General features: G+C 46.7%; 1 long non-coding RNA gene across 1 annotated transcript; it reads right to left on the bottom strand.

Annotated features, from left to right (window-relative positions):
- Positions 1-917: 917 nt before the first annotated feature.
- Positions 918-18,609, bottom strand: LOC103793213 (uncharacterized). Its single transcript, XR_620201.5, has 4 exons — positions 18,232-18,609; positions 16,234-16,509; positions 5,097-5,240; positions 918-1,230 (listed from the first exon to the last, which is right to left on the bottom strand). It is a non-coding gene; the product is annotated as an uncharacterized LOC103793213 (long non-coding RNA).
- Between the last annotated feature and the right edge of the window lie 6,643 nt (positions 18,610-25,252).

Consider the following 25,252-nt stretch of genomic DNA (forward strand, 5'->3'; position numbering starts at 1 on the left):
CAGGGCATTCACTGCTCTTGCAACACCCTAGGAGCTTGAATCTTGGACTCGATCCCAGGCACAAAGGGGAGCCATTGAAATAATCTGGGGCTGGCGAGCGAGACTGATCAGCTGTACAAGTCAGCAGCACTGTTTCAGGAAGACTTAACCAGCTCTTTAGCTGTATCAGTTACCAAATACGCATTTACGCATAAGGAGGGCTGGTTTCTTACCGCCACCTCTCATTCCAGCCTGCTGCAGGCTCTAGATGGGAAACAGGCACAGAGCTATGGGAGCAGAGAACACCCCTAACTCTGTAAGAGGCCTCAAGAGTGTAATGGAGAAATCCTTCCCAGGCCGAAAACTCAGACTCAGAGCTTCCCAGACAGGCAAAGGCAGGAAAGGGCCTTCCAGGCAGAGCGGACTGTGGGAGGAAGCTCAGGGCACATGCACAGGGAATTAGGTTTGACAGGTGAGAAGGGACCAAGAGCTAATGAGGTTGGTTGGTTGGTTGGTTGATTGGTTTTTTCACATTTTATATCACTCCCTATGAGGTTGGGGTTTGTTTATTTATTTATTTATTGAGATGGAATTTTGCTTTTGTTGCCCAGGCTGGAGTACAATGGCACAGTCTTAGCTGACTGCAACCTCTGCCTCCTAGGTTCAAGTGATTCTCCTGCCCCAGACTCCTGAGTAGCTGGGATTACAGGCGTGCACCACCACACCCAGCTAATTTTTGTATTTTTAGTAGAGACAGGGTTTCACCATGTTGGTCAGGCTGGTCTCGAACTCCTGGCCTTAAGTGACCCAGCCACCTTGGCCTCCCAAAGTGCTGGGCTTACAGGCATGAGCCACGGCACCCAGCTGAGGTTGGTTTTTACTGAGCTATTTTATAAATCATCTGGGGAGCTTCAGAAATCCCCAGACCGACCCAATCAGAACTTCCAGGTGATGCCTTTAATCTGATGACTTTGGGAAACGTGGCTGTAGTCTAGACAGAGAGTTCTCTAGTATAGTTGCTGGCTAAAGCCTTAAGCAGGACCCACGCTGCAGAACCTGTCAGTTTGGTAGGCCTGGGAATGAAGGCAGACCAGTTCTTCCTGTGAGGTGCAAACAAAAACTGGAAAAACAGCGAGACAGACGTATCCAAGCTCTTTCTTGGCGTGGCTGAGGTTGCACCATGTCAGACTTTGGCCATTCCTGAAGCCCTCTCAGCAGGGGCTTCTGTCCTTGCCAAGAAGCTAGAAAGAACTAGAGGACAGATGAGTCAGAACGGAAGGGCACGAGGTTTCTGGGCGTCTAGGGGTGCTCACCCGTCCCTCAGGGCTTCCCCTCCTGCTCTTCCCCTTTCTCATCCTACCCAGGATTTCTTCTCCCTATAAGTGAGAACCCCCCCTCCCCAGCCCCCACTGCAGTCAGCCTGAGGATGCAAGCAGGAAGCTGTTGGAGCTTGAGGGAAGGGAAGCCAGAGTGGGATGCCCGTGATGCTGGTGTCTTTGTTCTCTGAGCTGGACAGGAACTAACCACAGGGCAGCCTGCTACCAGCAACACTGGGTTTTGTTTGTTTGTTTTTTTGAGACGCGGAGTCTCATTCTGTTGCCCAGACTGGACTGCAGTGGTGGGATCTTGGCTTGCTGCAACCTCTGTCTCCCAGTTTCAAGCAATTCTCCTGCCTCAGCCTCCCTAGTAGCTGGGATTATAGGCATGTGCCACCAGGCCTTACTAATTTTTTTTTTTTTTTTCCTTTTTAGCAGAGACGGAGTTTCACCAGTTGGCCAGGCTGGTCTTGAACTCCTGACCTTAGGTGATCCACCTGCCTCAGCCTACAAAAGTGTTGGGATTCCAGGCCACCACTCCCGGCCCAGCAGCACTGGTTTTGCAGGGCAAACATCGTTTGTCTGGAGTCAGTCATGTGGTCTACATAAGATGTGGTCCCTCCGGATTCCCAGCTGGCCCTGGCACTTGGAGCTGGAGAGGGCATGTTGACAAGGGTGAGGCTCCCTGATGATGTGCAGTGCTGGCTCTCAGATGGTAACGTCAGGGGCCTTTGTCTTGGAGAACCCTTCCCATCCCACTTCAGTTACTCAGCAAACATTGATTTGAGGCCCTGCTGTTCTGGGCCTGGGGCCCAGAGGAAGAAAGGCATGACCCCAGTCAGTGAGTGTTGGCTGAGAAGCACACAGAGGCAAAGCTGCTGAGATGAGCAGGGAGAGGGTTGAGATGCTCTGAGGACAGCAAGGAGGGCACTAACCTGGAAGAGGGACCATAGAGATGCCTGAACTGAGTCTTGAAAAGCCAGCCAAGCTGCTCACCCCAAAAGAAAGTTTTTTCTGGCTGAACAAACCAGCCAGAGGGAAGAGACCGCAGTGCGATTTCAGGGCTAAAACGGGAGTGTTTACAGATCTCCCTTCCCCAGAGACCCTCATGCTTACCCCCAACCTCCCAACTCCCACAGTATCTCCGGAAAAAGAGCAGAAAAGGCCCCAAGATGAGGTATTGCTGGAAGCCGGTGGGGAAAAGCTGCTCAGTCTTCTGCTGAAGGGTGGGGAAGGGAGCTGGGGTCATTCCTGGCTGTTGAACTGTGCTCTGCCAGAGTGGGGCCAGTCCCGAGGGCTTGGAGGGGGCTTTCCCTCAAATCCCGGCATCCCATTGCTGCTGCTCTGCCCACCAGACCTGCTAATCCTGGTGGCCACTCATTCATTCGATGGTTTGTTGAATTAATAGTGAGGGGCACCTTCTCCTAGATGCTAAAGATACAGCCACGGACAAAGATCCCACAGGCCTTCGTTCTAGTGGGGAAGACAGAGAATGATCAAACGAGGAAAGGAGGAAGACAAGAAGGGGAAAGGGGGGAAGAGGTGGACCCGTCACGTGGGAGGGAGGGTTCAGTAATAGCAGGCGTGGGGCAGAGGTCTGAAGGAAGGGCAGGAGGCGGGAGGGAGGGTAGAGGAATCCCAGCCGGAGAACAGCACCTGCAAAGGTCCCGAGGCAGGCCTGTCCCGGGAGCCCCCGAGGGTGGGCGGAGCAGGAACTCACTGAGCTAGTGCCCAGAGCCCAGCTCTGCGCTTGTGCGTGCCTGCGGCCCACTGCTCCCTAGCGCCGGCAGTTAGACAGATTGCTTCATCTCCCTAAGGCTCAGCATCCCTGACCGTAAAATGGGAAGAATGGTGTTACCGCACCATGGTGTTCTATGTACTTTTTCTAAATAAATGGCAGCTATTAGCAAACTTTCCCAAAGGGGATTTGGAACAAGATAAGACACTAGTCTCTTTCTTCTTTCTTTCTTTCTTTTTTTTTTTTTATTTTATAAAAATATCTTAAATTACACCACCAGCAACACATGCTGTGTGTGGGGTGTGTGGGCATCAAGTACCAGCAACCACAAATCACACACCTTCCCCCACTCCTCGCAGGCCGGGCTTGCCCCCATCGCTCCAGAGCTGCCTCACAGGCACCAAAAGCAAGGCCGGGAGGAACCAGGAGCTTGGCTGGGTCTGGGTAAGAGAATGTCAGAGCCAGAATTAGGCTGCAGTCATCTTCAGACGAAACAGAAAGTTTCTCTTTGAATGGACACTTCCTTCCACTTTCTTTCCATTAAGCAGAAGCCTTAAGGGTTTAAGCCTTTTTCAGAAAGTTTGGAGTTACAGCTAGTGTAAGGAGACAGCATCTCCCTTTTCATCTTTGGTTTTGAACGTGAGTCACTGGGAGGTCCCTCAACGACTGGCCTAGGTCTTCTGAAGCGTCTCGGGGATGTGAGCAGGTTGTAGCAATCCCGCTGTGGCCCCCACGCTGCCGAAGGCCCAGGCTGAGCGATGGCTGCCACAGCTGATCTGGAATGTTCCGCTCCATTGCCCTGAGGCCAGCCCTTCTCCAACCTTCTCGAGAGCCATCCCACCCGGCCCATGCCTCCCAAGGCCAGCTCACGCCACTCATCATCAGAGCACAGCACGGCCCAGCTCTCTCTCCTGCAGGACACACAGGCCTCCCTGCCCTGCCTGGCCCACTGTTCAGCTCTCTCAGAGCCCAGCCCATCCTACCGGGGGTCAGCAATGGTGGGAGAGATCAGTGCAGACCTGTCCTAGAGAAGCCTGCCAGAGCAGGGGAAGAAGTCACAAGAATGAGGAAATCGAGTGCTAATTATTTTTCCTTAGACAGAGTCTTGCTCTATTACCCAGGCTGGAGTGCAGTGGTGTGATTTCAGCTCACCACAACCTCGACCTCCCGGGCTCCAGCAATCCTCCCACCCCAGCCTCCCAAGTAGCTGGGACTACAGGTGTGCGCAGCTAATTTTTTTTTTTCTTTTTTCTTCCTGGCAACTTTCATTTAATAATTTTTAAATTTTTTGTAGAGATAAGGTTTTGCCATGTTGCCCAGGCTGGTCTTGAACTCCTGGGCTCAAGCCATCCATCAGCTTCAGCCTCCCAAAGTGCTGGGATTACATGCAAGAGCCACCCTCACCTGGCCTGAGTGCTGAGTTAAAGGAAAAAAAAGAAAAATCTTGGAGACCAAAGGTGAAGCCCGGGGTGGAAGTTGACCTCCAAGCGGGAAGCAGGCAACCTAGCACAAGCCTAGGCTCCGAGTGGAGCTGAGAAAGAGGAAAGGCCCCTGTTCCATGGGGAAGGCAGCCTCTGACTGTGGCAGTCGGATAAGGACTGGCTGGCAGGAATGGGCATCTAGCTGTCTCTGCTGCTCCCGTGGGCTGGGGATGATGGTACCAGTCGGGGCTGCATGGCTGTCTACAGGCAAGGTGGCTGGGTCGGGGTCTGTCACCTGCAGTGGCTGAAACACACAGCAGCAGCATCAAACCCAGTCTGAGATAGTCATGAAAGAGATTTAGAAAAAGACATCGATTTTGTTTCCCACTCGCTTTCTCTAAAAACACTCCTCTCTAATTGATGTATGATAGCAATCGCTCTCACTTACTGCTCATTTAATGTGTGGCGGGTGTTTTCCTGCCTTTAGCTCATTTAATCCCCACACAAATCTTATGAGGTCTTATCACTGTCTTCACTGTACAGATAAGGAAATGGCGGGGGGCGGGGGGGGGGGCGGTTATCTCCAGGGAAGTTAAGAAAGTTTACCAAATAACTTGAGCAAGGTTTAAATGGAGGTCTTACCCAGAGACAACTTTAATCACCAGACTGGCTCTACTACATTTTATTTAAACAGCTCTTTGGAAAGGGATTGACCTGGCTGCAGGGTCTTCCTCTGATTCAGTTCTTTGGATTCAATCACATTTAAATCAGTCCTCCTGTTTCTACCTAAAAAAAAAAAAAAAAAAAAAAAATGCTTATAATATTTACATATTTATTAGGAGTCTCCATCTCTGCAATGGTATGTTTCCCAGGTAATTTTTCTGATGAAACCCAGAAAAGAGAGAGAAAGAGAAATATTGATTGAAGCCTATATTGTGACAAGAATTTTGCTGAATAAATGTTTGTTTGTTTTTTTTTGAGACAGAGTCTCACTCTGTCATGCAGGCTGGAGTTCAGTGGTGTGATCATGAATATTTTTCAAAATATTAGATCACTAGCTAGAGTTTAGAGACCCTTTGTCATGAACAGAGAGTTTGATGGGATGGAATTGCTGTAATGTCCAGACTTGCTTACATTTACTGAAGGTTACAGTGTTCCCACAAATCACCTTCCGCTGGACAATTTACCTTTGCTCAGTAGGCATTGGCTAGTGGAGAAATGGTTTACATTTGACAAAGAGGCCGAAAACACACAACACATCTCTACGTTAATTTTTCAAGAAAAACACCTGCCCAACCTTAAAAAATCAGTAACCCTGAGAATAGGGACTACCATGAAACTGTACACAGCTAACTGGGATTAAAGTAGACCTCAGAGCTCTTACTGACCTCTCCTGACCTCTGCTGGACACATCTGGGATTGCATAGCTCCCAGGTCCTTGAAAGTAATCAGCAAAGTTAAGAATCTTGAAGTTTACAGAATGCCTCATCTAAATCTCTCATTTCAGAGATGAAGAAAGTAAGATTCAGTGGGCTTATGTCACCTACACAAGAGCACACAGTTACTTAGGCATATTCAGGACCAGCACCTAGAAATTATTTATTGCCTACCCAATAAACCACATAGGCAAGTATTGATTAACTTCATTGGAATGAATAAATACTCTTTGGATTATCTGTAGAGAACCATCATTTTTAGAAATAGGAACAGCTGACGTAGACAAAGTGGTAACCAAGAGTCAAAATTAGAATTATTTGAGCAACGTCATTGTTACCTTTACATCCCGTATCCCACATCCCCTAATCCCATAATTCTGTTATTCTCTTCAGTGACCGTTTGGTGATGTACGTAGAGTAACAAAGAGAGTCAGAGAATTCATTTTCACAAAAGCTCTTTTTTAGCTGCAAATTTCTCTCCCTGATTGTAGTTTGTTAAAATGAGTTTGTCTTCCTAGCGGAAACTTCAACTGACCATAAGAAATAAGACTGCCAGGATTAAAAGGATTGTTCCTTTCAAGAACCAACTCTGCCAGTGTCCCTGTAGAGACACATGGAACCCAGGGGAGATTCCCAGAGGTCTCTGATGCTTCTTCAGCCGGGAGTTTCAGGTCTTCCTATTATATCCAGGCTGTATCTAGAAGTGAATGACCACTGAACTATGTAGTCAAATTATTCCACATTTTAGAATCTCCAAGTGCATAGTGTTAACTAAAGGAGTAGAGTATTGTATTTGAAAGAACATAAGCTCTGTAGCCATGCAGTTAGTGGCTGCTTACTAGCTGTGTGAGCTTAGGTAAATGACTTAACCTCTCTAAGCTTCAGTGTCCTTATCAATAAAACAGGAATCATAAGTGATACTTTTCTAGAAGGTTGTTTGAGAATATATGAGACTGTGTGTGTGAAAATCCTTAGCACATACCTGGTGCTATGGGCCAAGGGTAGGGATAATGTTTGATTTCTTGCATGGAATTAAATATACACCAGATTGGTTTTTTTTTTTAGAGACTGGGTCTCTCGGCTGGGGACCCACGCCTGTAATCCCAGCACTTTGAGAGGCCGAAGTGGGTAGATCACTTGAGGTCAAGAGTTTGGGACCAGGCTGACCAACATGGAGAAACCCCATTTCTACTAAAAATACAAAATTAGCCAGGCGTGGTGGCGCATGCCTGTAATCCCAGCTACTCGGGAGACTGAGGTAGGAGAATTGCTCGACCAGGAGGCAGAGGTTTCGGTGAGCCAAGATCACGCCATTGCACTCCAGCCTGGGCAACAAGAGCGAAACTCCATCTCAAAATAAATAAATAAAGAGACCGGGTCTCATTCTGTTGCCCAAGCTAGAGTGCAGTGATGTAATAACAGCTTACTGCAGCCTCAAAGTGATCCTCCCACCTCAGCCTCCTGAGTAGCTGGAATTACAGGCACATGCCACCATACCTAGCTAATTTCTTTTTCTTTTAATTATTTGTAGAGACAGAATCTTGCTGTGTTGCTCAAGCTGATCTTGAACTCCTGACCTCAAGTGATCCTCCGGCCTCAGCCTCCCAAAGCACAGGAATTATAGGTGTGGAGCCACCACACCAGGCCTACAGTAGATTTTTTTTTTTTAATTTGAGACTGAGTTTTATGCTGTTGCCCAGGCTGCAGCACAGTGGAGTGATATTGGCTCACTGCAGCCTCAACCTCCCAGACTCAAGCAATCCTCCCACTTGAGCTTCTCAAGTAGCTGGGACCACAGGCACCAACACACCTGGCTATTTTTTGTATTTTTTTGTAGAGATGGGTTTCGCTATGTTGCCCAGGCTAGTCTCAAACTCCTGGGCTCAAGTGATCCACACGCCTCAGCCTCCCAAACTGCTGGGATTATAGGCATGAACCATTGTGCCTGGTCTAAAGTGTCTCTTTAAGGCGTTTGTGAAAATAGTCTTGTCCATCTTAGATCGTTTTATTGGGTCTTTAGGATATAGAATTGAGTATTTCTCCATGATAAATGTATAAGTCAGCACTTTTTTGTGAGAAAAATAAAACTAGCATAAATTCCACCATTAAGATCTGGTGTAGGGGCCAGGCACAGTGGTTCATGTCTGTAATCCCAGCACTTTGGGAGGCCGAGGTGGGGAGATCACTTGAGCCTGGGAGCTCAAACCAGCCTGGGCCACATGGTGAAATCCCATCTCTACTAAAAATACAAAAATTAGCCAAATGTGATAGTTTGAACCTGTGGTCTTTGTTTTTGAAGGCTGAGGTGGGAGGATCACTTGGGCCTGAGAGGTGGAGGTTGCAGTGAGCTGAGATTACACCACTGCACTCCAGTTTGGGTGACAGAATGAGACCCTGTCTAAAAAAAAAAGACAAAAGGCATGTCTTTGATTATCTGACTCTTTTAAAACATCCTTTAAAAGAGTTTTATATTTTTATATTTTAAACATCCTCTAAAAGAGTTTAAATGTTTATAAATTTTTGTGCATTTGTGTTAGGTTAATTCCAGGATACATGATAATTTCTGGTGCTACTGTGACATATCTCGATTCATATTTTCTCATTACTTATTGTATCAGTAGTATCAGTTATATCACTTATGCATGGCTGTATAATAAACCACTCCCTAAACTCAGCGAATAAACACAACCATGTTGTTACTCATGATTCCGGGGTCAGAGTTTCAGGCAGTGCTCCGCAGGAAGTGCTCCACATGACATCAGTGTGGTGACTGGACTGTCTTAGAGGCTTCATTCACATGTCTGAGGGCCTAATGGTGGGCAGGAGAGCAAAGGCACATGACAAAGGGATGGATCGAGAGAGGCATGATTCACTGGAGAAGGTTTTTAATATTTTACCTTAGTGAGGAGGAACACAGTATTGGTTAGACTTGAGTGTCAACTTGACTGAGCCATGGAATGCCCAGGTATTTGGTCACACATTATTCTGGGTGTTTCTGTGAAGCTGTTTTTGGATGAGCTCAACATTTGAATTATAGACTGAGTCAAGCAGATTGCCCTCCATAATGTGGGTGGGCCTCATCCAATCAGTTGAAGCCCTGAACAGAACAAAAGGCTGACCATCCCCCAAGTAGGAGAATTCTCCTGTCTGATGGCCTTTGAAATGAGTCATTGGCTCTTCCTGATTCTACAGTAGCTTCTTGGCTTCAGACCTAAACTGGGGACATCAACTCAGACTTGGGCAGATTTGGATTTGCCAGCCTCCATAAGCTTAAGCCAATTCCTTCTAGTAAATCCTTTATTATTTCTTATAATGAATGAATGAATGAATGCATCCTATTAATTCTATTTCTTGAGAGACCCCTGAGTAATACAGCACTATTAACGTTTTAAGTGATCATTTACATGACAACCTTGGGGAATTTATTATTCATAAATTTTTTGCTTTCCTAATAATCCTTACACCTCTAATTTATTTTTCTTTCCTTATAATGATGGCAAAGACCTCCAATACTACAATTAAAAATAACTTTGATAATGTGTATCCTTGTCTTTTTTCCCCATTTTAAAGCAAATGAGTCTGAAATTTCTTAGCTAACCATAATGTCTTTCTGCAGGTTTTTAGTAGATGCCAAGTTAAGGAGGGTATTCTATTTCTAACTTTCGTCCTTTTTTTTTTTTTTTTCTGAGACAGAGTCTCACTGTCACCCAGGCTGGAGTGCAGTGGCACGATCTTGGCTCGTTGCAGCCTCCCCCACCTCCTAGGTTCAAGTGATCCTCTCACCTCAGCCTCCTAGTAGCTGGGATTACAGGCACCTGCCACCAAAAAGATTCCAAAACTGAGTTTCAAAAAAGGGAGAAGTAGCCTGGTGGTTTGAGTGTGACGTGCCTCTGGCTAGGGCTTGGAGATTTGGAGTGGCAAGAGTGAACAATGAATAACAAAAAGTAGGAAAAGCTTAATAAAGGCTCCCACTCACAGGATTGGCCATGTGAATTTTCTGTATTTTTAATCAGCACAACATTCCCATGGAACATGCACACCTGTTGGTCCCATGTGCCAAAGATCAAGTGGCCACGCTGGGATTTGAACAGTCCTTCTGGGCCCAGAGTTCAAGCTAGAGTTAGATGTGTATGACCTGTGTAATGGCTTAATTAAATGTTGGTGTTTATGCAGTGGAAATACATACAGTACAATCAGTTCATTACTTTTCTTCACAGCCTGGACATTAAATACTTTCTCCTTTACCTTTGCTCTGGGCTCCCACTTGGAGAGAGAACCTTTGCATTCTCAAGGACAATCTGCTTGTTTCCACTTGGACAGCCTGGCGAGAAACAGTGCGAATTCCTATAAAGCTCCTAATTACTGCCAAGGTGAGCCAAGTGAAGAGTTGGTTCCATTTTCTGCAGAGAGTTTAAGTTCATTTAATCCCAGCAATAAACTGGCTTCCAGGAGAAAGGACTGTTTAAAGGTCTGTGTCAATTAGATGGCGATTATGAAATTCATGACGCGACTAATCCAGTGGCTGAACCTATGATCATCTGGCACCATCCAAGACTCTACAGTGTAACAGGCTGTAGGCCTCTAATCCAGTGGCTGAACCTATGATCATCTGGCACCATCCAAGACTATACAGTGTAACAGGCTGTGTGCCTCCATTAAAGAGAAGTCAGTTTAATTCTCTGCTACACTCCAGATTACTTCTCTCCTTTCCCAGATCTCCTCTATCAAAGAGAGTAGACATTTATAAAATGGTTTCTGAATTCAATTCAGTGTCCTGAAAGCCAAAGCCATATGAGCTACTTTTTAATGGATGACTCAGAGCTTGGGAATTCCAGTGTGTTGCTTTATATAATTTGAAGTACCATAAAGACCGTTGACCTAGAAGACTTCCTTTGGTAATATGTGTGTCTTTTCCTGTAATTAGAGTCTATGATTAGACTACAGGCCATCACAACAAGCCTTTAGCTTTCCAAAGCACTCTATTTTTGGACCATTCTAATTCATTTTCTTAGGAATACTATAGGCTGGGCGCAGTGGCTCACACCTGTAATCCAAGTACTTTGGAGGCCAAGGCAGGAGGATCACCTGAGGTCGGGAGTTCAAAACCAACCTGACCAACATGGTGAAACCCCGTCTTTATTTAAAAAAAGAAAAAAAAGGAATTATATGTATATATATATATATATATATATATATACATATAGTTTTTTGTTTGTTCGTTTGTTTTGACAGAGTCTCACTCTGTCACCAGGCTAGAGTGCAGTGGCACAATCTCGGCTCACGGCAACCTCTGCCTCCTGGATTCAAGCAGTTCTCCTGCCTCAGTCTCCCAAGTAGCTGAGACTATAGGTGTGTGCCACCACACCTGGCTAATTTTGTATTTTTAGTAGACATGGGTTTCACCATGTTGGCCAGTATGGTCTCGATCTCTTGACCTTGTGATCCACCAGCCTCAACCCCCAAAGTGCTGGGATTACAGGCGTGAGCCACCGCGCCCAGCCAGAATACTATACTTTATAAACATTAATCAAAATCAGTTTGTAACAAGCACCTATAAACATCCCAGTTTCAAAAATCGGGAAGCAAAAAATTTTGCTCAAACTCTGCAGTCACTGACAGTGTTTTGAAGAGTAACAATCACTGAATGCTTGCAACTTCCCAGCGCCTTTCAGAGACAAAGGCCCATGGTTTCTGTACACATTTTGCGTCTTGTGGCCCAGCTTTCCTGGCCAAAGCTGAGTGGACCAAGGATTAGTGACTGGTTGAAAAGTTGCCATCTGTAGGTTAGACCGCAGCCAATGAGATGTCCTCATGCAAGAGACTGGCAGGAAAAGGGCGCCCTCTACAGGACGGCTCTTGCTGACCCAGTTTGACTGCCAGAGATACTAGAATCATCAGTCAAACAGAAGAGGATGTCAAGACAGTCACAATAAAGAGAGAAGTCTAGAGTTTGCAGCAAAAGCCACCTTCTGCTGAGAGGACAGTAAATAACCAGGTATTTGCCTTGTATCTCAAATGCCTGTTGGTTTTCTTGATTTCCTACTATTTTCTCTTTGTAACCTTCTAGTAAGTCCTCATTGACTGAGGAAGCTAGAACTCGCTTTCCTGACACCTGTAGTAGGTTGAGTAATCCCTAGTCCCCAGAACCTGTGAGTATCAGCTTATGTGACAAAAGGGACTTTGAAGATGTGATGATTTAAATTAAGAATCTTGAGATGGAGAGACGATCCTGAATTATCCAGGTGGGCCCAGTATAATCACAAGGGTCCTTATAAGAGGGGGCAGGAGGGTCAGAGTGAGTAGTAGGAGATGTGACCATGGAAACAGGAGGTTGGAGTGATATGAGGCAGGGGTTCTAAAGCAAGGACTGCAGGCAGCCTGCAAAGCTGAAAAAGGCAAGAAAATGGCTTCTTCTGAAGCCTCCAGAATGAGCCATTTCTGCAAACACTTGGCAAAATCTCAGTGAAACTGACGTTGGACTTCTGGCCTCTGGAACTGTAAGATAATACATTTGTGTTGTTTTCTCCCTTTTTTTTTTTTTGAGACAGAGTTTTGCTCTTGTTGCCCAGGTTGGAATGTAATAGGGCGATCTTGGCTCACCACAACCTCTGCCTCCCAGGTTCAAGTGATTCTCCTGCCTCACCCTCCGGAATAGCTGGGATTACAGGCATGTACCATAAAGCCTGGCTAATTTTGCATTTTTAGTAGAGACAGGGTTTCTCCATGTTGGTCAAGCTGGTCTCAAACTCCCAACCTCAGGTGATCCACCCGCCTTGGCCTCCCAAAGTGTTGGGATTACAGGTGTGAGCCACTGCACCCGCCCACATTTGTGTTGTTTAAAGCCACTAAATTTGTGGCATTTTGTTACAGCAGCCACAGGAAACTAATATGCCAACTGACAGACTAAGACAGAGGTCAGCATTTTCTGTGTTCTTTCATTCAAGAAGACGGACAATACCTTAAGCACTTAACCGTTCTGCCTATTAGCATTGTGAGAAGTTCTCTGATATGCTTTGAATAGGTCATTATATTGCCAGAAGCATATAAGGGAGAAAATGAGAAACTAGGCATTGAATAAAAATGACAAGAGAGTTGCCAATGCGGCCACAGTTACTCAAAAAACACACCAGAAGAGTGATCTTTGTAGCTAGGTGCAGTGGCTGATGCCTGTAATCCCAGCACTTTGGGAGGCCAAGGCAGGCAGATCGCTTGAGGCCAGGAGTTCAAGACCAGCCTGGGAAACTTGGTAAAACCTCATCTCTACTAAAAGTAAAAAAAAATTATCTGGGTGTGGTGGTGCATGCTTATGGTCCCAGCTACTCAGGAGGCTGAAGTGGGAGAGTTGCTTGAACCAGGGAGGTGGGGGTTGCAGTGAGCCGAGATCACACCATTGCACTCCAACTTGGGCAACAGAGTGAGAGCCTGTCTGAAAAAAAGGAGCAGTCTTTATAAGGAGAAAGAATTTGACGTTATATTTTTAAAACTACTAATGACAATGAAAACAGGTAAGAGGGCTGGGCGCGGTGGCTCATGCGGTCAAGAGATCAAGACCATCCTGGTCAACATGGTGAAACCCCGTCTCTACTAAAACAATACAAAAAATTAGCTGGGCAAGGTAGTGTGTGGGATTACAGAATCCCAGCTACTCAGGAGGCTGACGCAGGAGAATTGCCTGAACCCAGGAGGCGGAGGTTGCGTGCGGTGAGCCAAGATTGTGCCATTGCACTCCAGCCTGGATAACAAGAGCGAAACTCCATCTCAAAAAAAAAGAAAAAAAGAAAAGAAAAAGAAAACATAAGAAACTGGTAAAACTGAAACTGCACTTCACCCAGGGCTGTACCCATCACACAGTCACTTTTCATTAATTCAAAATCTGTCTGGAGAGCTATCTCAATGCTCTTGTTAATTACTTCTTTCAAGGCATTCTCCTCATTGTAAGTGAGCACACCCCTGGGTACCATCCTATAAGTACATTAACGACTATATGCAACATCCTGAGCCAAGTACTTATACACATAAACTGGCTTTCTGGCGCACCTTGCAACTCTCCCATGATAATTTCTAGAGAACACTGTGCCAGGTAGGTGCGCCTGTCATCCTCAATAAAGACCCAAGTGAGGATTCTTTTCTGCAAGGATTCAAGTTCAATCAGCTCATTCCGCTAGTTCCTCAGAAAAGGCTTTCTGCTGCCAAAGAAAATAAGGCCTTTTTAAAAAACACAACAGGTTTCCACTCACGTAGTATATTTTAGGATAAACGCATTTTGAAGGCAAGGGCAAGGTTTTTGTGCATACTTTTATTTATCCCTTAGTAACCTGACTATGACTATAAAGAAATGTTTATGCTATAGTAAAAGGATGATTCTGATAATCACCGTATTGATTGTTTTGATAATTAGATTATTCTGATAATTACTGTATTGATTGCTTTGATAATTACTGTGTTCTTAGTTGCAGACCACAGAATTCACTCTAGCTAGTTTCACTAGAAAGGGACTGCAGAAGGGTATTAGGTAGCTTACAGGATTTCCAGCAGTGTCAGAAATAGGCTAGGATTCCACACAGCCAGAAACAACCCCAGCACGAATGCCCAGCCATGAACAGGACTGTTCTCACAGAAGCTGCCCTGCTGCTGCTCACCAGTCAGTACCTATGATGCTAGGGGCCGGATGCTGGAGCTTCTCTCCGAGCTCTTTCACAGCCATGTCTGTGAAAAGACAGACCCACCTACATGTGCTGCCACTTCACTTAAATGACTGTCATCTTCCTGGGGCACAGAGGCATCTGCTGGGCAGAACTGGGCCATAGGCAAAACCCTAGCTACAAAAGGGTCCAGGCACTGTAGGTTTTAAAAATGGTTAAAGCAGATGTTGTGTGGACCCATCCGTGGAATCTGCCACAATGACCATATGGATTTCAGGCAATTTGTGTGTCAAAATGATGGTAATCATGAGAGTTATATGAGAATAATAGCTAGCAATTTCCAGTGCTTTCTAGTGCTTAATATCTTCTAAGCATGATCTCACCTAATCCTCAAAGCAGCCCTATGAGGTAGATACTTACTCGTGTCTTTGGACTGTGAGTGAAGACACTGAAGGACCAGAGAGGTTAATTCACTCACCCGACACCTCATGGTAGAAAAGCCAGGATTCAGACTCCAATCTGTCTGAATGAAAGCCTGCGCTTTCAGCTAGTATACTGCTAACGCTTTACTAATTATTATAGTTCATCTGCGAGGGGCCGCTTGACCAGCGAATCTGGGTTTCCCATTTCTGGAAGACTTTGTATCCACACTGGGACTCTGATACTTGTGTAACTGGAAAGGGAAATGCGATCTTCTGAACGTGGACTGCAAAGGAGAGGTCAGCTTCTTGCTGTTTTACTGTTTCTACCAGTAAGAAACAGGCAGGAAATAAATGGCTTTCCCTCACATTCCCCCCTTTGAGACTCTCACTCCACTTTTAGTGGGAGTTCTCACCTTTATTATCACTGTCTGGGTTCTCCTGTGGGACTGACTGATAGTGACTCATATAGTAGACCTGTGCCAAGGTCTTTTGCTGGACCACAGTAGTAATAAAAGTTTTCATTATTTGCAGAAACAAGGCTAACAAGTAAGGAAGGAGCAAGTATGTCCCAATTATTAGCAGCACACCTATGATGAGGGTTTTGAATCCTCCTCTAGCTGGAAACCGTTGTCCAAACATAGACCCAGGATTAAATTTATGGTAAACCCGCACTGGCACATGTGCCAATTTTGACATGTCCTTTGCAATGTTTTTAACTACCTGACCTTGATTATTTATTTGCAGACAATTAGTTAAGTTGAATTTTCCACACCCCTCCCTTCCCTTGGCTGCCAGTAGGTAGTTTAAGGCCAGCTAATTTTGATATATAGCATTTTTTATCTGCATTTTTATCTGTTGAGCTAGAAAAGTTAAAGCTTTGTCCGTTTTATTGGTTGTTACCTTCAAGACAGCTTGTAATTGAATGATTCCACTGAGCACGTAAATTGGGGTACAGTTACCCCATGAGCCTTCCTCCACCCAGGTGGCAGTTCCATAGTACTGTATTAGTATCTTGGGAGGCCACTATCTTTTTTGAAATTGCCTATGGCTAGGCTTTATTTATCCCGAGAGGTATAAACAGGGAAGCCCAGTAATTCCCCAGTTTTTATAGGTAGCCAAAATAAGGAAAGTTTAGAGAGTTTGTAACAAATGTAGGCTGCCCATCGCAGGGACTACACACCTTATACTGAGTAGCATTATATAAGCATGTTCCTTTTAGGGTTTCCTTGCATTTATAATAGGTATAGAAAAGCAGAACCATAATAGTTTTTTTCCCTACCTTGGTGATCTGATGTGTACGGGCACAAGTCCATAGTTTGAAGAAAGGAATGTTTGTCCCACACTGGAAGTCTTCACACTTCAGCCGTGCGTAGACCGGTCAGCTTCCAGGGTGACTGGAGCAGGACTTGCTGTCTTGGCTCTCCGTAAGGTGATCTTGCACGGGTTACGGAGATCTGGCTTTATTTCCCAGGTGTCTGGTGCTGCAGGTTTCACACGGCTGTGATGGAAACACGCAGGAACGCCTTCAACCTTCCCTAGCAACGTATAGTTGCACCTAGTGAGGTGAAAGGTCATAGTTGCTTGGTTGACCAAGCACAGGTCCTGCACTGGTCAGTAGTCCTTGGTCCCCGGCTTGGGGATGGGCAAGAGAGGCATGTTCCAAAGAGACTGGCAAGGAACTATAATACCATAGGCTTTCAGGTGTCTGAGATTGACCTGGATGTCCTTAAGAGCTTCCCTTCGGACCCGGTACTGCTTTTGTCTGACTAGGAGTACCCCTGGCTTTACTTTGATAACCACCGGGGCTTGGTTTACTGCCGACCCTGGAGGGTTGTCTTCTGCCCAGACTCATGGCCATCTCTTGGCCAGCGAAGCAGTTAATTCTCAACCCGGCTGAGTCAGGAAAGAGTCTCTACTCCTCCTCCCAAGGGACTGTGAGAGCCATGATAATTCGTGCCTTAGGCAGTTTGAGCTGCAGGGAGCCCTTATTAGTGAACCTGATAGTAGCTTTTAGTTTGCTTAACAACTTTCTTCCCAAGAGGGATAGAGGGCAGTCCAGCATGTATAAGAACTGATGTATAATCTTGTGGCCTCCCACTGAACAGATCCGTGGTAGGTAAAAAACCTGCGTCTCTGAAACTCCAGTGTCCCCAGTTATGTCTATTGTCTTGTTGGACAAAGGGTCTACGGGTTGGGTCACCACCAAGTGCTCCCTCCTCTTTCTCTTTCTCTCTTTTTGTTTTTGATTAAGTTTGCCATTTCGCTTGCTGTTACACTAGCTTCACAGTGTTACACTGTTTGCCGTATTTTAGCTGTCGAGCCTGGCAGCTCCCACACACAGCTGCGTAGCCAGCTCTCCCTTGTCCTCAGGGTTAGCAGTTTAACTCTCGTAATCACTGATTCTCCTTTTTACCTTTTCGTTTGCCACGAGCACTGCTGCAGCTTGACCTCTCAACCACTGCGGCGGGGAGTGGGTAACACTAGCTACGGCCAGCTATGGATGTAGGGGAACTGGTCTGGATGTCCTGGCTTGCCTGTAACCTTATGCCGCACTTTGGAGACAAGAGACCTGTCCAGGCTTTCTTCTGTGGGCCAGTCTACTTCACACAGTGTTCTGAGCTTCCCTGGTGTCACGGTGATGCCATGATTTCCACTAAACCCCTTCCTGGAATTCTTTAGCATGGTTCCCAATGGAGTGGGTTTACTCCGAATCTTACCCATCTCCCTCTGTTAGGATGAGAACAGCACTCCCATGAGGTAGAGGGGCTGCTCACTGACTTTGTCTGATGTTACAGTTCAGGACTCTGCACTCCACCCTCCATCTCCGGCCTATTACAGCGCACCACTCTTTCTGTTCACTCACTTCAGACCCACAGGACCATTCGCCTCGCAGGAGTGTTTCAGATGTTGCTTGGCATTGGAGAGTTTGTCACTGCCCCCACAATACCTAGATTGTGAGAGCACCTCCTTCAGCCTTATGCAGTTCACTCCTGGTCCCAGCAGGCCCCACAATTCGCTCAGAGCGTACAGCTCACTCTAACAGACCTGCGGCCCCCACACTTTGCTGCTGATGAGCCCAATTGGACCCCTTCACACTCGTTCACACACACACACCTCCCATCACCCAAGTTCTGTGAAAACAAGATTACTGAAACCAGTTAGTTACAAAGAGACAAAAAATCAAGTTCAAAGTGCCAAGATAGATTGGCACATCATGGATAATCAGGCCATGCTTCCACCCAAAAGTGGTGGGCAAATTTCCCAGAACTAATCCTACCATGTTTCTTTCTGATGTCCGGACCGTCTGGATTCAAAGCGCCAGTCCCTTCTCAGTGTTCAGCCTTTGCCGGGCTCCACCACGGGGCCTGCCTTGCTGTGCTCTGGTGAAGCGTTCCACTGGGGCTAATGCCTATCCAGGAGCACCCTCAGGATTGCATTGCCAAGTGGTCTGGAGTCCCCCATGGGGATGCTCTGCAGGGCAGGGCAAAGCTGCCTGGGAGGCTGTCCACCAACCGAAAACTCGCTTCCCGATCAGGGAACCAAAACGTAGCAGGACATGCAGCAGACAAAACCTCTCGAACACCGAACTGAGAAAGGAAGTGGCTTTTCATTCCGCTGGGAGCTGCAGCAGGCTCATGCCTTAAGAATCAGGCTCGCCAAAGAGCAGGTCCTTTCCCTTTTACAAGGGCTTACAACTTTGAAGGGGGAGCAGAGGTGAAACTGTGTTATTGCCCATTGGCCAGACAGCTGACCACACAGTCTTTGGCTTTCATTGATTTGCTAATTTGTATTTGGTGCAAGTGGGAAGGGAAGAAGGGGAAGGGTTACAGGAGCTGAATAAAGGCAGTAAATCACTTGGTGGCAGATGCAATTCTAAGGGGGGGGTCTGGATTGTGCAAACATGGAGTACGTGACTGGGACAGGTCCCTGGGTCGGAGGAAGAATATTCCTCTGCTACATTTTCAAGGTTTATAGATAACATAGATACCAGTTACGGAAGGGGAGTTATTTTCCCAGCCCTCGGGCCTCACTGCAGCAAGGCCGCTGACATCAGCTAGTCGCCTGACTGCTGACTTCAGCTTCTTGCTATTTTACTTTTTCTACCAGCAAACAATAGGCAGGAAATGAATGGCTTCCCCTCACACTTGGGCATCATAGCAGCCTGAGGGCTCCCCAGCCTAGAAGTTAAGCAGGGTTCGGTGTCAGATGGGCTTTGATGGGGGAGTGCTTGAAGAGACTAGGGGCTAGAAGCTTTTGGCTTGCCACTCCCTCACCGTTTTTTTTGCTTGTCACCACGCTTCTCAACCAACTGCTAACTCTCTGGCCCTCCCTTTCCTGCATGCCTGCTCCCCCACTCCGAGGCCAGGGACCTCCCTATGGGGGTCCATCATGGCAGCTGCCAAGTGTAATAGCAGCCTGAGGTCACCCCAGTTCAGAGCTTAGCAAGATGGGGACTGGCTGGGGCTTGGATGGTGCAATACCTGGGGAGATAAGGGCCTGGAAGCTTTTGGCTTCCTACTCCCTCCTTTTTTTTTGAGACAGAGTTTCGCTGTTGTTACCCAGATTGGAGTGCAATGGCATGACCTTGGCTCACCACAACCTCCGCCTCCTGGGTTCAAGCAATTCTCCTGCCTCAGCCTCCTGAGTAGCTGGGACTACAGGCACTCACCACCAGGCTCAGCTAATTTTTGTATCTTTAGTAGAGACGGGGTTTCGCCTTGTTGGCAGGATGGTCTCGATCTCTTTTTTTTTTTTTTTTTTTTTTTGGTGGGGGGAGGAAGGCAGGAAGGGAGGGAAGAAGGACGGTAGGGAGGAAGGAAGGGATGAAGGAAGGAAGGGAGGAAGCGGGGAGGGAGGGAAGAAGGACGGTAGGGAGGAAGGAAGGGATGAAGGAAGGAAGGAAGGAAGGAAGGGAGGAAGTGGGGAGGGAGGGAAGGGAAGGAAGGAAATCAAGCAATGAGAGAGACATTGCCGACCTGGATCTAGAGGTTTACAAGTTGATTTCTTTTTTTTTTGAGAGAAGGAAAGAAAAAAAAAATAAGTAAAGGAGAGGAAGAAAGAGGAAGAGAAAGAGGGAGAGTAAATGGAAATATTGCTTTATTTTGAAAAAAATTGAGTATTAATAATGGCCAATGTTTCATTTAAACTTATGGGTAGGTGTGATGTGATATTGACAAGAATGTATATTTTGTGTATTTGAAGTGGAGAGCTCTATGAATATTTATTAAGTTTACCTGTTCCGGATCTGAGTTCGAGTCCTTGATATCCTTATTTATTTTCTGTCTCATTGAATCTAAGTCTCGTATCTGGGTGTTAGGATCGTTAGCTCTTGTTGTTGCATTGATCCTTTTACCACTATATCTTTGTTGCTTTAAAGTCTATTTTCTCCGATACGAGAATTGCAACTCCTGCTTTTTATTTATTTATTATTTATTTTTGCTCTCCATTTGGTTGGTAAATCTTTCTCCATCCCTTTGTTTTGAGTCTTTGTGTATCCTTGCATGTGAAACAGGTCTGGATGTAACATGCCATTGGGTTTTGGCTGTGTCTTTTGATTGGGGATTTAGTCAATTTAAATTTAGGGTTACTGCCATTTGATGTTGACTGGCTGTTTTATCCATTCGTTGGTGTAAATTCTTCTTTATGTTGGTGCTCTTTACTTTTTGGTGTATTTTTAGAAAGGCTGGTTGTTTCTTTCTGTGTGTAATGCTTCTTTCAGAAGCTCTTGTAAAGCAGGCCTGGTGGTAGTAAAATCTCCGAGTTCTTGCTTGTTCATAAAAGATTTTATTTTTTCTTCAGTTGTAAAGCGTAGTTTGGCTGGATATGAAATTCTGGGCTGAAGGTTCTGTTCTTTGAGAATGTTGAATATTGGCCCCCACTCTCTTCTGGCTTGTAGAGTTTCTGCCGAGAGATCTGCTGTAAGTCTGATAGGCTTGCCTTTGTGGGTAACATGACCTTTCTCTCTGGCTGCCCTTAGTATTTTCTCCTTCGTTTCAACCCTGGTGAATCTAACGATTATGTGCCTTGGGGTTGCTCTTCTTGAGGAATATCTTTGTGGTGTTCTCTGTATTACCTGGGGTTGAATTTTGACCTGCTTTGCTAGTTTAGGAAAAATTTCCTGAATAATATCCTGAAGGGTATTTTCCAGCTTGGATTCATTCTCTCCATCGCATTCAGATACACCTATCAAACGTGAATTAGGTCTTTTCACATAGTCCCACATTTCTTGGAGACTTTGCTCATTCCTTTTTATCCTTTTTTCTCTAATCTTTTCTTCACGTTTTATTTCATTAAGTTGGACTTTGACCTCTGATATCCCTTCTTCTGCTTGAACAATTCGAGTGTTTAAACCTGTGCATACTTCTCGGAGTTCCTGTATTGTATTCTTTAGTTCCATTAATTCACTCATACTCCGCTCTAAGTTGTCTATTCTCAATAGGATTTCATCAAACCTTTTTTCAAAGTTCCTTGTTTCTTTACGTTGGGCTACAACATGTTCTTTTAACTCACCGAAGTTTCTTATTATCCATTCCTTGAAGAGTGATTCTGTCATTGGGATGCGCTCGTTCTCCATCAAGCCTTGTTTCATTGTTGATGTGGAACTGTGATCATCTTTAGAGGGAGAGGCGTTCTGATTTTGAGTATTCTCAGCTTTTTTACGCTGGTTTCTTCCCGTCATTGTAAATTTATCCTCCTGTCTCTTTGAAATTACCAACTTTCAGATTAGGTCTCTTGAGTGGATGTCCAGGTTGTTAGTTCCCGGGCCAGAGCAGCGGCGTTAAAACTGATGGTGCTTTTCTGCCCAGGATTCTCCTGTCTGGCTTCCTTCTTGTGTCGGTAGTAGGCAACTCTGCCTTCCTGAGGCTCCAAACCTCGGTCAGAAGGGGAACTGGTCCTGTTTACTCTGCGCCGAGCGCTCCCGCGCTGAGGTGCCGTCACAGCCACTGCCGGGCTCTGGTGTCCTGATGGGGACCCGGGCCAGTCCTCCGAGCCTGTTTACTTTGCTCCGAGAGCTGCCGCGCCAAGGTGCCGGCGGAACCGCTGCACCTGCCACGAGAGTCGCGCTGGCCACCCGTGTGTTTCCTCCACTGGGGGATCTCCTGCTCCGTGAGCGACCAGAATTTGTCTCGGTCTCGATCTCTTGACCTCGTGATCCACCCGCCTCAGCCTCCCAAAGTGCTGGGATTATAGGCGTGAGCCACCGCGCCCGGCCATCCTGCTCCCTTCTTACTTTCTTGTGCTTGTCACAATGCTTCCGAACTAACCCCTGACTCTCTGACCCCTTCTTTTTCATCCCCATGCACCCCTGCTGTGGCCAAGGACCTCCCCGTTGGGTCTATTTCAGAAGCTACTGGGCACCATAGCAGGCTGAGGGCTCCCCAGAAGCTTAGCCCAAAAGCTAAGCAGGGTCAGGCCTTGCTGTGGCTTGTATTAAAACTGCCTGGGGATACTGTGGGCTGGAGGCTTTTGGCTTCCAGCTCCCTTTCCACTTTCCCTCCTTGCCTCAGTGCTTCCCAAGTACCCCCTTACTTCCTGACCTCCTGTTTCCTGCCTGCCTTTGCTCCACTGCAGTTGTGGACCTCCCCCTGGGGCTCTGTTCAGGCAGCCCCCAAACACCATAGCAGTCTAAGAGTCAGGGCCGGTTGAGAACCGTTGCAACAAGCGGGGAAAATGGGAAAAGAGCAGGAAGCCAAAAGCCTCCAGGCTTGGTCTTTCCATGTGTTACTACATCCATGTGCCAGCACCAGGGAGGCCCAACCCTGCTTAGCTTTGAGATATAGCTAGCCTAGAGTTAGAACCTGTACACTGCCATCTTATAAAGGACAAAACTGTTTCCATTCTCCTCACAAGGACTGCTGACCTTGGTTTCTGTAAACTGCTACATTACTTTGCAAAAAGGTAAACCTGCATAGTTTCTCTGTAACTCCCAGAATTGCTGGCCTTTGATCATCAGTAATGGCCAAGAGTAGGCACCCCCGAATAATTCCAACCTGGTGCCAAGTAACTCCCACCCAGACGATGTGTAAGCAAATGGTTATCTTAAGTTCTACAAATCTCTCTCCTAGCCCTCGGAATGTCCGGAACCCATCACCCTCCTCTCCTACCCAGGAGGTGATTTACAGCCCACCGAGATATCTCGGTGGGATGAAGGTTTTCTTTCATCTCTGCTCCTTCCCCCCACTCCCAAAAGTAGTTTAGTGGGTATAAAAAGGTCTTGTCTCTCTTCTTTCAGGGCCACGGGTTGGAGAGACGTGAGTCCTCCGTGGTCGCCGGCAATAAACCCTGTAATTTGGCATACTTTTGTTCTGGTGTTGACTTTCTGTGCTCGGGTTCGATGCAACAGCTTCTGGGCTGGGGCGCCCTCAGGCTGCTATGGTGACTAAGGGCTGCTGGAACCACCCTCCCCATGGTGAAGTCCCAGGTCAAGGCTGGGGAGCAGGTAGGCAGGAAAGGGGGTCAGTCAGAAGGCGGATGGGAAGAGTTGTCAAAAGTAAGGGAATGTGGGAAGTGAGCAGGAGGCCAAAAGCCTCCAGCCACTGGACTCCCCAGATGGTCCGTTATCTAAGCCCCAGCCATGACCTACCCTGCTCACCTTCCATGCTGGAGCACCCTCAGGCTGCTATGCTGACAGTAGTCAGCCAGGATGGGCCTGGGTCCATCCTGGGCCACCACGGGGAGGGCCCAGCCCATGTTGGGAGCGCAAGTTGGAGGGAAATGGTGCCCAGAGAGTCTGGAGATGGTTAAGATGTGTTGCAATGAGCGGGGAAAAGCAGGAAAAGAGTAGGAAGCCAAAAGCTCCCAGACCCAGTCTCCCCAGGCAGTCTCAGTCTCCCCATCCAAATATTAGTCAAGCCTAACCCTGCTTATCTTCCAAGCCCAAGCACCCACAGGCTGCTATGGCCCATGGGGCCTGCCAGGACAAACCCCCACAAAGAGATCCTCGGCTGCCAGGAGAATGCCTGCAGGCAGGGGATCAGAAGCTAATCAGGATGGGGCCTGGCAGGGGCTTGGATGGGGAACTTCCTGGAAAGACTGAGGCTGGAGGCTTTTGCCTTTTCACCTTCTTCAAGCTTTCCCCCACTTGTCCCAGTGCTCCCCAACTGTTCCCTGACTTTTTTTTCCCTTTCCTGGTTGCCTACGCTGCCTCTGAGGCCCAGGACCTCTCCATGTGGGTTTGTCTTGGCAGTCACCAGGCGCTATAGCAGTCCTAGTGTGCTGCAGCCCAGAAGTTAAGCAGGGTCGGGTCTGGCTAGGTCTTGGATGGGGAAATGCTTCGACTCTCCAATTCCTTCCACTCTCCCCCACCTGTTGCAATGCTTCCAAAGCATCTCCTGACACTCTGGCTTTCTATTTCTGAGTCCCACCTGCCTGCACCCTGCCAAGGACAGGGAACTTTCCGGGGGTCTGTCCCAGTAGCCCCCTTTTGAGATGTCAACCACCACCTCCGTAAGTCTGGCCTGCAAACCCTGACTTAACGACAGATGAATGAATGCACTCTCACACCATTACAGTGATTTAAATGGGCTAGGGATGGCCACTGGCTGCTTTCAGAGGGTAAAATGCATCCAATCAACCAGGACCCTCTGTTCATCCACTTTTATTCCTGTAGATTTTATAACAGAGTTTCTAAGTTAACACACCTGTGGATAATTAACATGGTTAAGAGAATGGTTTTACAACTGATGAAAGCTTTAGGTTCCGGGGTCCCAGAGTAAACACTATTAACAGGGATTTCCCTTTGATATTCCCCTGAGAGGACCATCCACCATAAAACTTACATGAGTAAACAGTTAAGAGCAGAGACAAAGGGATGTGGGGTAAACGACTTAAACTGGGAAGGCCTTTGATTGCCTCTATCTCTTTCCAATGCTAATGTTAGTGAGGTGGCTGCTTTCAGCATGCCTCAATAAAATTTTTTGGCCTTACAAAAGGTTCGAGATTACAATCTCTAACTTTTCCTAAATTTAATGTTTTGCCAGCCACTCCAAGTGAATATCAACATCTCCCCCTTTTTCTTTTCAACAATATCATGCTTTGCTGTCTGCCAGCCACTGATTCCTTCAGCTATGGGTCTGCCAGGGGAGGCAGTCCTTTCTTTGATTCCAGCTTTGCATCCTAGGGTTAACAAGTAACAGGACAACTATGAGTACAATTAGCAACAGTCTTTTCTAGTCAAAGAGCAACTCCCAGAAATGGGGGTCTCACCAGGAGAGATAATCTTGCACACTTTTCCATATTTCTGGCCAGAGTATTTATAAAAGCAGCTGTTTGTATTGGCTTAGTAATAGATGCCACTG

This window comes from Callithrix jacchus, chromosome 5 (assembly GCF_049354715.1).
Source record: "Callithrix jacchus isolate 240 chromosome 5, calJac240_pri, whole genome shotgun sequence".
Classification (NCBI taxonomy): domain Eukaryota; kingdom Metazoa; phylum Chordata; class Mammalia; order Primates; family Cebidae; genus Callithrix; species Callithrix jacchus.